Raw genomic sequence first — 14,302 nt, forward strand, 5'->3', positions numbered from 1 at the left:
TATTATGCACTACTGGTTGTATTTCTTTTTCAACATTGTCTCATTGATTTGTGTACAGCTTGCTAGGGTTGGCATTAAGGACATATATTTCACGTTTATTTTTGCAAATGTTTCCATGACATCAAGAGCAGATGTGTCATGCTCATATAGCTCAGGATGAGTCTACTATTTGAGATAGATTTAGCATCTTCAGAAATTAGACCAGTCCAAATGCTTTTTAAAATGTTAGCATAGGTGAGGTCTGCAGACTGACACATGTTTTGAGATAGTGCTCTGTATTGGAAATGTTGTCAGAGATTTACATTTCCTATGCTGCCAAGTGTATTGCGGCATTGTTTATGTCCTATGGTTTTAAAAATAGGTACACATTTCACTGGTGTTAATTGTAGGAGATCTCCAAAAACAATAACTTGCTTTCCTCCAGAGAGTTCTTCGTAGTCAAGGATTTCTTGTATTCGGAGGTGAATCAAAGCCAACATTAGATTGGAGAGCATGCTCACCTCATCTATTAGGAACATTTTCATTTGTTTCAGAATTCTGCAACGTTCAGTAGCAGCTTCTCTTGATAGTTTGTCATTGTATAATTTGCTTTGATGTTCAATTGGAAGGAGCAATCGTCGGTGTAAAGTAACACCTCCTATGTTGTAGGCTGCTAAACCTGTGGGGGCTGTTAAAACAGATGAAAGCTTGTTGTTTGTTAACTTTTGGAGGAATTTGCCAATGATTTTTATTAAAAATGTTTTGCCTGAACCAGCTTCACCATTTACATAGAGGAGAAGAGGTTTATAATTTTGACAGCTGCAAGTTTTACTTTCATGCTACAAACCATGTTCAATTTCTTTAGTCACTTTTAGGAAAATGCTAAGTTGCTCATCATTGAGTTGTTTTCAGCAGTGCCAAGTTTTCTTCTGATTGCTCATATTGATACATGGTGTTTTTACTTCAGTCATGGCCAATTCTGCTTCATTTACTGTGGCCCTCATTCCGAGTTTGGAGGTAAGTACCGTCCCTTACCGGCATAGCGCAAATAGCGTGTCCGAGCTGGCAGCAGCCCACTAAAAGCGGACTATTACGAGTTCGCGGGCATGAGCTTTGCGCCATGCCGGTAAGGGACCTAGCGCGAGGCCGCAAAAGTGCCCGAAAAACCCCCTCCTGGCATCGTAGACAATACTACCGCCATAGTCCAACACAGCATTAGCGGTGACTGTAAATAGCGGTCACCGTAATTAGCGGTCACCACTATTTACGGTCAGTGTTAAATTCCGGAACCGGAAATAGCGTAATTGCACAGGAACGGGAAGGAGCAAGGCAGCTATATTTAAAAACACAATCCATTGCCACCCTCACCACACAGGAGCCCTGGCACACTGGTGATCGACCGGAAAGTTCCTACAAGCACGCAGGAATGCCTAAAGCACCAAAAAAGGGATCTGCCTGCCTGTGAAAGGAACGGTTCAGCCAAGATGAGCTACAGATTCTCGTGAACACCCTACACGAGCATGCTGGGACTGTGTTTAGCAGCAACATGAGGAGGGAGGCTGTGCTGCGAAAGAAAGAAATCTGGGCACTAGTATGCCAGAAGGTGAGCGCAGTGGGCAACACCCCCGCACCGTCAACGATTGCCGCATAAGGTGGGATGACCTGCGGCTGAGGGTGCAGAACATCCTTTCTGCAAACTGTGCCCAGGCCTTGGAGACCGGAGGTGGACCAGGTTCTCCAATCAAGCTCACACCTTGGGAGGAGACATGTGCGAGCATGATAGGGGCCGAATCCATAGAAGGGGTCGGAGAAATTGTCATGATGCCTACCCCCGGGCATCCGGATAAAGCCCATCAGCTCCGGGAGCAGGCATCCAGATATTTAATAAAACCCCAGCAGCCCCGGCTGGGGGCTGTCTGGGTTCAGTCTTGGTGCCTTAAGCGTCAGGCTCATAATAGAAATCAGTCCTGGCGCCATAGGCGCCAGGCTCATAGACTTTACTTACCTCATGCAGACCATGCTGCAAATGAATCCAAGCCAACGTGAGGCCTGGATGGGACTATTTTACTACAGGGACTATTTTTTACTCGGGTGTGGTTCTAGGGACTTCTTACCTGGAACTACTTTGGAGGCTATTTAAACCACGCCCAAACAGCAGCACATGCTTCGCGTTAATCTGCATCCAGCAGCGTAACGCTCACTGTGCCTGCAATCAGCATCCAGTCTTCAGGACCCCGTCTCAAATCCAGAGCTTCTAGCAATAGAAGAAAGAAGAATGAAAGGTTAGACTACAGATATTATTTCAATCCTTATCTGAATTCAGGATCCATCACGTCTTCGAACTTGAAAAGGACATTATTCTTCACGCGTCGCATCACCAGCTGCAGCGCCGCGCCATACTCACCAGTCCTCACAGCATTTTTCGATCCGGTGCAGCCTCCATCATTTTCTTTGCCGATTTCCACCGTCTAGGGGACAAAAGAAACATAAGGTGAGCTGAGAGAGCCAACAAATACAACCTCTCCACCATAGGCTTACCTGATTAACAACCAGAGGCATTATTCTGTAACAAGCCGCAACTTCTTACGCCGCACCTGTAAGGAAAGAGAAACCAGCAATTTAAATACATGCATCTTTTACCGGACAGTGTTGGGTAATACAGACTCTTACCTGAACATCATCAGCTGCCACAAGACTATCTTCCCTTGGATCCAGCTGCAACACCAGAAAGGAATGTACAAGAGTGAACATCGGACATACTGAACTCTTTTAACTTTATACTTACGGGTTCTCGCCTGGAACCTCGCAGTCAATATTCATCCAGAACTCTTCCAATGCCTTCAAACCAGTGAAGTAACTGGTATCTACGCGCCCTTGCATTCCACGCAGGATGGAGAGCTCATCATTTAAAAACTTAAGGTGAGCTTACTGAAAGTAAATATCGGTGGTGATTAGTGGGGAGAACAGTGGGGTGCCATTACTAGAATCCACGGGTGGCTAAATCCCTTTCTCCACTTGCAGGAGAATACTTCTACGGGTCAAGCAGACGAGATTAGGTGGTCCAGTCCAGTCTGTCATCTCTGCACTACGCTTCACGTTGGAGGAGGTTGCAGCTGTCCGGGTCCGATCGACGCCCCTGTGGGAGCCAGGTAAGCGTAACAGAAATGGAGTGTGGCGCCACGTCATCCACTGATGGAGGTGAGTGTCCAAAGTAAAAACTGAAAAGCCAAATGTGATGAAAGTCACTGCTAACGTCTGGCCAAAGAGTGATGCCATGGTCGGCCACACACACCCCCCCTGTAAATTATGCCAAAGCAAGTGAGACCCAAGCCAGTGCCTGGTGCAAGGCCGTAACGTACATGACACATACAACACAAAGCTGCAAATTCCATGAGGCACACAGGGTCCTTGATGTAAACAGTGTACATGATAGACAGCACAGTACCTGGCCAACATGAGAGACACTGACATATGCTTGCATTTACCACCTATGTATGGAATGACGGCCGTTCCCTACACAAATGCCGATTAGCCACAATTGTGTGGATGTGCAATCGTACCAATGTATGTATGCTGGCTATCCAAACATCACTCATGCCGCCCCTCTCTTTCACCGCCACAGGCAGTGAGCATGACAGTGAGGACCAGGACAGCAACCGTCCCTCTACTTCCAGGGGCCAAGGCAGGGGCTGCTGTGCCCCAGTGAGGAAGCCAGCACTGGTACATATACCACCAGCACCAGCAAGGCCCATGGTGGGCGCACCAACCCGACCCCTCCCTGCCTGCAGACACCTTCCCAATGCCATGGTCGCAGGAGTCCAGTGTGGCTGGGGAGGTGGCAGCCACGGCCCCCCTCGCAGTTGAGCACAGCTCCAATGACATCTGGGGCACTATTGAGGATGAACCTGTGGAAGACGAACCTGTGGAAGAAGTCCACACCGCTGCAGATTTGTCTACCCCCCAGGTATCCTTCAGTGACTCTGGTAAATACAACACACCAGAGCAGTCTGGGCAAGAACAGACTCAGGGACATGGCAGTCCCGTATACAGTCCCGTGGAGGATGCGCCCGCAGGACATGGCAGCCCGATCCCCAGCAGGGCCACTGGTTCAGCCGCAGCAGCACAGCGGGCTGACCAGCTCTCTGCCCTAATATTGGAATATGTGCAGGACAATCGGCAGGCCAGGGAGGAGTGGCGTGCGGATTTGAGGGCACTGGGCCAGACCATGACCGAAAACACAAACCGCCTCTGTGAGTTGCTCGGCCGCATAGCGGATGCTTTGGAGGCTGCTCCTACCCGCCAACAGCCTCAGTATGAGGACACACCGTCCACAAGCAACTCCACTCAGACCAGCCCACTCTGTCGGTCGCTCCGTGCACAGCGCCAACGCGACATGCCTCCCCCTGGCTCCGGGAGCACAGAGTAACTGTACTGGCAGCCTCATCTGGGCTACCTGTACCCTATGGGAATAGAGTGGGGTTGTTGTGGTGGGAGGAGGAGGGGGTGAGGGTGTGTGGGGGAGTTGTGGAGGGAGGGGCAAGGGGGTGAGGGTGGTGGAGGGTTTGTTAATCACGTTCATAGTTTCACTTTCAATACACTGGTTGGGTTACAAAAAAAAAACGGAGTGGACATTCATCATTGCGCATGTGTCATTTATTCTAGCACAGTGCACAGTGTACATGTATCACCACACCCAGTGCCCTATGTCCTAACATTATGTCACCCTATGCTGACTTGTGTGTCAGAAATATTGTGCGATCACTGACTGCCGCACAGCACGTCCCTCCTGTGCATCGGCACCGTGATGAGGTCCTGCCACATCTTCCTCCTCCCCTTCATCATCATCAGGTGGTTGCAGTTCCATGTCAGGGGGCAGGGGCACGTTCCGGCGGATGCACATATTGTGCAGCATTACACATGCCATGGTGATCTTGGCCACCTTCTCATGGCTGTAGTGAAGTGCCCCACCCAACCGACTGAGGCAGCGAAATCGTGCCTTCAACAGGCCAAAGGTCTGCTCAATTAGCACACGTGTATGGGTATGGGAACGATTGTAGACCTCCTCGTGCCTGTTCTGTGGGTTTCGGACATGGGTCAGGAGCCATGGCGTCAAGGGATAGCCACCATCACCTGCATGAGAGGGGAATGAAGGTAAATGTTTGCACATTCATGTTGGACAACTGTACTAGTCTCACATGGCTGCAGGTAATTTGTGCCCACATGCACATGTCTCTGGATGCATTGACCCCATTTCAGGTCCCGCTATGTGTCCTGTGCAATGGACTTATGGTGTGGGTTGCATCTTCAAGATGGTTCATGGTGTGCACTGACATCTTGTTGCACGTGCATTGTATATGCATACAGCAGTGTTGGAGTAAATTCACTGATGAGTGGTGCATTTGTTGTGGGATGTGGGCTGGTTACCTGTTAGTCATGTAGTGATAGGTGTCAGTCTTATTTGGTTGTCATGTACCGTTTCAGTTGCTTTGGGGCACAGAGTTTGGTGATGTTCACATCGTGCACTGACGTCAACATTCCCACCCAGGTGGAGTATGCATCCCCCCCATTCCCACCCGGGTGGAGTATGCAGCCACCCACCTCACAACCCTGATGCACTGCCATGGACCAGTCAGGCAACTCACCAAGCAGCCAGGCACGTCGTCCAGCATGTCGCTCCATGTAGCGTGGTAACGTTGAGTTCGGCAGGACCAATGAGTCATGAGTTGATCCGGGATATCTGGCACAGCAATGTGCGATGATCATGCTGGCATTGCATACCATCTGCACATTGATGTAGTGGTATTGCTTGCGGTTGCAATTCACCACCAACATTGCTTGGGGGTCCACCAATTCCACGTGGGTGCAGTCGAGGGCACCTACACAATCTGACATGCCAGCCAGTGCATGGAAGGCAACCATTGTATTGAATATCTCCTGGGGAGTCTGTGGTAGGTATATGTAGTCCCTTGTGTGCTTGAGGTGGGCATCCAACACTTGGTTCATTATCCAGGAAAATAAGGGTTGTGATATGCCATGTATGTGCCCCACTTTGTGCTGGTAGGTGTCTGTGGCAAGGAAGTTGAGCACAAACACTACCTTCACTAGAGGGGGGATGGCAGTGCGTATTTCTATGAGGCTCACTATATCGTTGTGTATCAGGTCCACTATGGTGGTGATGGTTTCCCGATCAAGCCCGTACAGGGTGTGGATCTGCTCAGGGATTAGGTTGAATGCACTGGCTCTGATGCGAGGGATTGGGGGCTGCCGGGGTGGTAAGGGAGGCTGCAATGATGGGTCTCACCCTCCTTCTCCTCCTGCATTTCCTCTGTGCTGGCGGCTGTTGTTGTTGTTGTTGAGGCATTGCAAGCAGGGCCTCCAGGTCCAGTAATGCTAATACTATTGGTATCATCTTGGTGTGGGAGGGGGTGTGGTGTGTGGGTGTGCTCCTTTTGTACTGGCCCTGACTCCATTGCCTCCACCTGTGCTGATCTTCTGCACCTGTGGCACTTGGAAACACTGCTCAGGGTTCTTTACGCCTGTTCGGCAATGCCGGTATTTACACCATGCCGGTGTGCACTTTTTCGGCCTTCAGGAGACCATTATTTGCATGTCCGCCTCACTTGTGATTATCTCCGGTTTACGGCATGCTGCTAATGCTGGGATCGTTTTTCACGTGCGTGCGCCCGACCGCTATTTATGGCATCGTAATTTACGATGCCAGTAATAGCGGTGTGGTTGGTCGGAATAGCCCGTAGCGGTAAGCGATGCCAGTAATCCTTTACCGGCATCATTTTTCCCTTACCTCCAAACTCAGAATGACCCCCTATGTGTGGCTCTCCAAGTGGTTCTTGGCTTCCTGTAACATAAGGTTGACTGCCCTCAGGAGTGTCTTTATTTAGTTGTACTTGAACTTCTTCTTATTGTTGACGTTCATTGTCGAACATGTTTTTGTATTGCTTTAAATTGACATTTGTCTTACTGCTTTCATTTGCATTGAAAGCAGCTTCAAATGAGTCATGAATGCCCAATACATCTTCTTCTTCTTTTCTCCCTGGTTTAAAAGGTTGGAGTAGGGACAAGTGGTAAAGTTCTCTATGTGGAGAAGTTTTAAATGATAACTTTATATGATTAATTAGTGTGGGTTTGGTAAGTTTAATGAGGCTGCCTTCACACATTTTGACTATGTGTTTTTCAATTGTTTTCATCTGGTTTAACATTATTCTTGTAGGAGAAATGTTGGGCTATGTGTTATACGCACATGTTTTTTCAAAGCAGTACTTTTGTTTAGGTAGTATGTGTCTAATACATTGATTTTTCAAAATGCCATGGCTGTTGGGACCATTTCTGGCGATTGTTTCTATGTCTTGCTATGATTTCAGCACTCTTTTTCTGGATGCAACAGGACCATGGCTTAGCCAGATTGTGTGTTCAGATGTGCCATATAAGGCTGTGCCTGTTAAACGGTCTGCAGCTTTGTAGCATCTATATTCTCTATGGGAGCGCATTTTTATGCCAAGGCTGTATCATTTTTTGTGACAGTCTTGTCAGATGATATGTCATCCCAGAGGTATTTTAGCTCTGTTTTCTCAGCTTTGGTTAGGTAGGCTGTGACATGTGTCTGCAATATATTGTACATCTATGTTTGCATTCCACAAGAGAGCAGTGATTGCATTGTAATCATTGATGTACTTTGAAGCTTTGTTTCTTTTAATGCTGTATGTGTTTTTAGGCGATTTGCCGTTCACACTGTGTCTAACAGAAGACATGAAGCTCTTTACTTTTCCTTTTGCTGAAACTGGTCTAGGGAAACCAAAGCAGCCTTTGGTATAGTATTTACCTTTGTTGTTATATCTGCGTCAGCAATATTTTCCACACTTATGTTTTTGGAAACATAAAATGTGTGTATTTAGCTCACTTTGTGTGCTTTCTGAAGAAATGTCACAATTTACATATTTGTGAATAAACTGCAAAACAGTGGCATCACTGTCATGACCAAATTAAGGAGCATCTTTTATCCACAAAAGCATGTGGATGTGTGGTGCTACTCTGGATTGATATTTTTTTTTCTCCAAAAGAAGTGTTCCAGGGGAGGAATAGTTTTATTACAGATGTAGTGCAGCATGGCAATAAAGCATTGGTGAAAGTATCTTGATACATTCACAGGGTCAAGAGAGCAGAGTTCTCCTGGTGTTTTTATCACTATGCCTTCTTTGTTTTGGTTTGCTATGCGTAGGAAGTCTTGTAAGTCCTCCCATGCATATTCTGCACAACTCAAAGTGACAAACCATGTGGGTGGGCCAAGAGTGCGTAGCATAAACTGTACATCAGCTTGTCGTCGGAACCAGTATTCTTTTGTACCACTCATGTTTGCCAATAGAACTGTGATACTTGACTCCAAAACTTCATCTTTGTCTTTTATCCTTTGAAGGAGTTGGGTAGCAGACATATTTAAAAAAGTGGAACCAGTTTTGAATGTGTGTGCAACATAGAGTTGCTAGTTCACTTTCAAACAGGAGGTGGAACATGTATTCAACTTTGTTGTCTGAATCCGGGGTTCAGAATACATTTGTAAAGAGTGGTATTCTGATGCTGTTATTTGTCTACATCCTTTATCATAGCTTCCCCTTTTCCTTTAGGGAAGAGCTTGTGCTTCCACAATTTTCTCCCATTTGCTGATTGGAGATCCTTTGGCTTGACGCTTTTCATATGTTTCTAATGCATCATCTATGGTGTCTTTGGAATGTAGTGGGTGAATTGTATACTGGTCTAAAATATTGGATGCCATAATAGGATCCTCAATTTCAAACTGCCCAGTTGGTTGGGTTGTTTCCCTTAAATTCTCTTCAATGTTTACATCTTTTTAGTAGTCATTGTTTTCTTTTAGATATTGTAGGGCTTTTCTAACTTTGTTTACGTCTACTAGTTGTTGCAAAATTGATTTGTCTTTCGTTAGTACAACATTAACTAAAATAATCAAAGAGTGATCTATTGGCTGTTGCACTCCTAGAGTTTCTACATTTCCGTTAAGATCTAATGGCAAATAAATTAATTTGCCACAAATGCCTTTTAGTAATTCCGAAGGAGGCAATTTGTCTGTTTTGGGTTGAAGGTGTATTATAGCTTGAAATGTGTGTGATAGCCCATGAAGGCATTTGGTTATTATCAAGCTTTGTATTGCAGTATTTGATATGATATGATATGATATGATATGACAAGGCTTTTATAACAAGCCTATACACCAGTGTTGCAAGGCACGATGAGGCAAGGCAGGGGATACAGAGGGAGGACAGAGACAGCTATACTTCTAGGCCAGGTGTCATTGAGATTTCCCAAGTGCAGCGGAAGGGGGAAGGGGAAAAGTGTGGGGGAAAAGGGGAGGCGGCAGTGCGGTACATAGGATAACTCACCCTGACACACAAATGCATTAATCTCTCTGCTCCATTTTACCTAGCAGACACCATTACCAGAGACCTTGCCAAATGCCCAAAAAGCAGTCACCACGCGAATCAACTCCGTGTCCCGCCCATCAAAAAGAATGAAAGTGGGAGGCATTAGCTTCTCACACATTGTTCTTAAACTATGGAACGCACTACCCAATGCCCTCAGAGCTGAACCATCTATCTCTGCCTTCCGCAAAACCCTTAAAACCACCCTGTTCAATTAGCCTTCACATCCTTTTTCCCTTCTGCGTCCTGCACTGTAACTAAGCTATGTTTATGATCACGCTGTGAATTGCACAAGGAGCACGTAACCAAGTCCTGTCTTTCACTTACAATCTGTTATAAATACACTGGGCCTCATTACGACTTTGGAGGTAGCCATGGCGCTATTGGCGCAATGGCTGCCTCCAAAATCGGGTCCGGCTTCCCTGAATGGGGAATTACCAGGCCATTCCAAGTTTGGAGGGCCGGTAATTCCTTCTTCAGGGAACCCGGACCCGGACCTTCCCCATTCCCACTTAAGCCCCCTAGGGCTCAATGGGAATGGGTGTGGGAGCTAACAACGGGCCGATTACGACCGGCCCGTTGTTAGCTCCCTGGTCCACTCGCAGGACCCGCTCTGTTCATCTGGTAAAACCAGACGTCCACATCGGGTCCTGCGACGGAACCTCGTAATAGTGCAGAATGCATTTAGCGGCGCCGGCACCATTACCGGCGCCGTTAAATGCATTCCGCACAGGTTGTAATGAAGCCCAGCTGTCTTGTATCTTGTAACCAGCATGTTATCACCTCTGTAACAAGCGCCACAATGCCCAAGGGCTCCTGCGCGCTCTACAAATGCTAATAAATAAAAAAATAAAAAAATAAATAGAGACAATAAACAATAAATATGAGTGCGGCCAGCTGGTGGCAAGTGCACGAGTGAGTGCAGACATCAGGTGTCAAGTGCTAGTGGGGGCTGTAGGATACAGAAACAGTCCCCTGGTGCAAGGGTTGTCAGGGGGGCAGTGCAGGTGTGAAACTGGTACGAGGGGACCTGGGCCGGAGATCAGAGGGTAGCCAGGTAACCAGATTCAGGTTCCGCCAGGAGAACAGCAGGGGAGAGGAGGAGAGAAAGCAGAAGCACAGAGAAAGGTCTTAAGCTGCTTCTGGAACTGGAGTTGGTTCTCCTCAAGTTTCAGAGAGGCAGGGAGGTTGTTCCAGAAGGAGGACCCAGCAGAAGAAAGAGATGTACTACAAACGTGCTGCTTGGAGAAGCGAGTAACCCTGAGGGAGTTGGAGATGGATGAGCGAAGAGCTCAAGAAGGAAGATATTTAGGAAGGGAGAGTTGAAGGTATTGAGGCAACAGGCTCCAGAAGGCCTTGTGGACAATGCAGAGGGTTTTGAACTTAATCCTCACTGCCACTGGGAGCCAGTGCAGGCATTTCAGTCCTGGAGAGATACGATGCCTGGGCTTCAGCCAAAGGACACGTTTGCAGTCCTGTTTTGGAGGAGTTGCAGAGTGCGAAGAGTAGAAGCAGGCAGATTTAGACAGAGGCTTTTGCAGTAGTGCAGCTGGGAGAGGACCAGAGCTCTGGATACACTGAGCTCTTGGGGGAAGGAGAGGAAGGGAAGAATACCTCTCAGGAGGTGCAGCTGGTAGTGTGACTTCTTAGAGACGTCAGAGATGTGAGGAGCGAAGGAAATTGTTGAGTCGAAGATGATCCCGAGGTTTTTAGCATCACAGGTGGGAGTACGAAGAGGGCCAAGAGAGGATGGCCAGAGAGTGACAAGAAAAGAGGGAGCAGGTGTGCCGATGAGGAGAATCTCCGTCTTACTGGCATTAAGGCAGATATTATTGGCAGCACACCACTCTTGGATGGTGGACAGACAATCAGAGATGAGAGAGGGAGAAGAGGTGGCAGAAGGGAGCCTGAAAATGACCTGAGTGTCATCCACATGGCACTGACAGTTGGGGCAGAGAGCGGCAATGTGGTGGGCAAGAAGTGCCAGGTATTGGTTGAAAAGCCAGGGAGAGAGGTTAGACCCCTGGGGATCACCACAGGTAGAAATGGAGATAGCGGAGAGGAAGGGCCCAAGTTGGACCTGGGAGGGTAAATCGGAGAGGAAGGAAGTCAGCCAAGCCAGGTCCTGATCGGTGATACCCAGGTTATCACAGAGACGATTGAGCAGGATGGCATGGTTGACTATGTCAAAGGCATAGAGAGATCAAGTAAGATGAAGACACAGGGGGTGTTGGAATCAAGGTTGGAGAGAAGGTCTTCACAGATGTTCAGGAGAGCAGTTACCGTGCTTCTGCCCGCTATGAAGCCAGACTGATGGTCCTGAAGACAGACAACAGATTCAGAGTGAAGATTAAGCTGGGAGATGGCCAGCTGTTCCAGGAGTTTGCCTAGGAAAGGAGTGATGGAGATTGGACGATAATCAGCTTTGCAGGAAGGATCAGCAGAGGGTTTCTTAAGGAGACGATGCACAAGGGAGTTCGTCAGGGGGCAGGGGAAGACTCCAGTGGTGAATAGTGGTTTCAGCCAGAGCAGGAGCCAGGGTGTCAATATGGTCCTTGATGGTTTGTAGGAACAGGGGTGAACCTGTTTTGACAAGACTTTCATAGATCGGACTTGTCTATAAACCTTGTCTGGGGAGAACAGGGGAAAGGCAGAGAAGGAGCAAGGAGAGGTGGATGAAGAAGGGCCAGATGAAGAGCAAGCAGTAGAGGGAGGAGGGGGAGAGGAAGAGAGAGAGAGGACAGGATGTCCTGAGTTTTAGAGGTGAAATGAGAAGCCACGGCTGTACAGAGGGCCTGGGAGGAGACAGGAGATGTGGAGACTGCAGCAGGATTGGCCAGCTCCTTGAAGATTTTAAAGAGTTTGTCCGAGTTGTTAGATGATGGTGAGATGCGGGTTATGATGTGGGCTCTCTTCTTGGTCTAGACAGAGAGCCAGTAATGCCTTTGGAGCAGGCGGCAGGCCATTTTGTCGGTGGATGTACCTGAGGCACGCCATTTTGTCTCAGCCGCCCTGCACTTGCGTTTAAGGGTAACGAGGTCTGAGTCATACCAAGAGTTGTACTTAGCTTTGGGCTTCAAGCGGATCCTCATTGCAGGGGCAAGAACATCCAGAGTGTCAGATATAGCAGAGTGGAGCATGGAAAGAGCTGTGTCAAGGTGTGAGTCAGCCAAAGAGAGAGGGGGGTGAGAAAGTGGTGGTGAAAGCCTCAACTGACACACGTTTCATGGGTCGGATAACCGAGAAGGTAGGTGGCAGTACAGGAGTTGGCTTGGCCTGAGAGGTAGAGAGGGTAAGATGGGAGGAAAGGAGAACGTGATCACCACAGGAGAGAGGAGTGGTGAGGAGGATCAACAGGGAAAGGTCTGAAGAGATCAGAAAATCCAGAGTGTGCCCTGCAGAGTGAATCGGGCCAGAGGGGAGAATAAAGAGTGAGAGAGAGTCACAGAGGTCATGAAAGAGTCAATAGGCAGGGCAGGGAGCATCCAGGTGGATGTTGAAGTCTCCAAGAAGGAGGTGTTGAGTGGTTGAGACCAGGGGGGAAGAGGAGAGGTCCGCCCACTCAGAGAGGAAGGAGGAGATATAACCAGGTGGGCGATAGATGCTAGCCACATTAAGGGAATTTCCAGGAGAGAGAGAGAGCCTGCAGGTGAGGCATTCGAAAGAGGAGTAGGCCTGCATAGGAATGACAGAGGCAGGAATCCACTCAGGGAAGATCAGGGCTACATACCCTCCGGGACAGCTGGATCTGGGCATGGAGAAGGTCTTGTAGCCATTAGGAAGGAGCGTGTCAAAGCTCGTGACAGAGCTGGCCGTGAGCCATTACTCGTTAAGACCGAGGACATCGATGTCAAGTACCTCCAGGAGGTGGCAGATGGCAGAGGAGTGTTTGACAGCTGAGCAAGAGTTTAGAGTGGCAATATGGATAAGGTTGCCATCCTTGAAAGACTTCCAGGGAGGGGTACAAATCAGAGGTATGCCAGGCGGAGGTGTAGAAGCAGCCCGAGGAGGGGCAGAAGAGAAGGAGGAGAGGGCAAGGAAGCCAAGGAGGAGACAGCAGGGGAAGGGTAGGATGCCGTGGAGGGGAGAAAGGGGACAGCAGGAGACAGGAAAAGAAAGAATATTGATGAGGTGCGGGAAGTGTCTATCAAAGAGGAGAAGGTTGGCTTGAGGGCCTTGGACCACGACATTACCATTCAGGTAAGCATTAATGATGAACTTAGAGAAGTGGAAGGAGGCCAAGAGGGCCTCCCTCCGGGTGCCACCATTAATGGTAGAGGAAGAGAAGGGCAAGAGCCCAGAGACCATATGTAGAGTCCATAGGTCTGGCGAAGAGATATCTTTGAATGTTTGCCTAGAGGAGACACTGGTATAGGTGTCAGCGATAGGGAGGCCTGGGTTGGAGGCCATGATGTCCTTTTTAAACTTCTTCGTCCAAGATTTAGTAAGGAGAGCAGGATAGTCAATAGAGAAGCAGTTAGAGAAGATATGAGAGAAAGAGAGCACCATAGAGTAGGTAGGGAAAGGAGAGAAGAGGAAGGGAGTGGAAAGGGGTAGGGGAGAGCATGAGGGAAGGACACAGAGCAGGGAGCAAGCAGACAAGCCAGAGGGAGATGAGACAAGCAGACAGTTGGCCAAGACCACAGACGCTAAGGTAGTGGTAGAAAGGATTGCTAGGTGAGTGCTTTGCTAGGAGGCAAATCCACAGAACTGCACTGCTTTCACAATGCAATTTTAAACAGGAGAAAAACGCACCTAAATTTGAGAGTCCTGTAGAGTGGGAAAAAGGCATAGGTTTCACAATGCAACTTTAAATACTGTCACAATGAATTTTAAACAGGAGAAGAACAAACCTAAGTTTGAGAGTCCTGTAGAGT

The sequence above is a fragment of the Ambystoma mexicanum genome, chromosome 11, assembly GCF_040938575.1.
Source record: "Ambystoma mexicanum isolate Mex_15411 chromosome 11, UKY_AmexF1_1, whole genome shotgun sequence".
NCBI lineage: Eukaryota > Metazoa > Chordata > Amphibia > Caudata > Ambystomatidae > Ambystoma > Ambystoma mexicanum.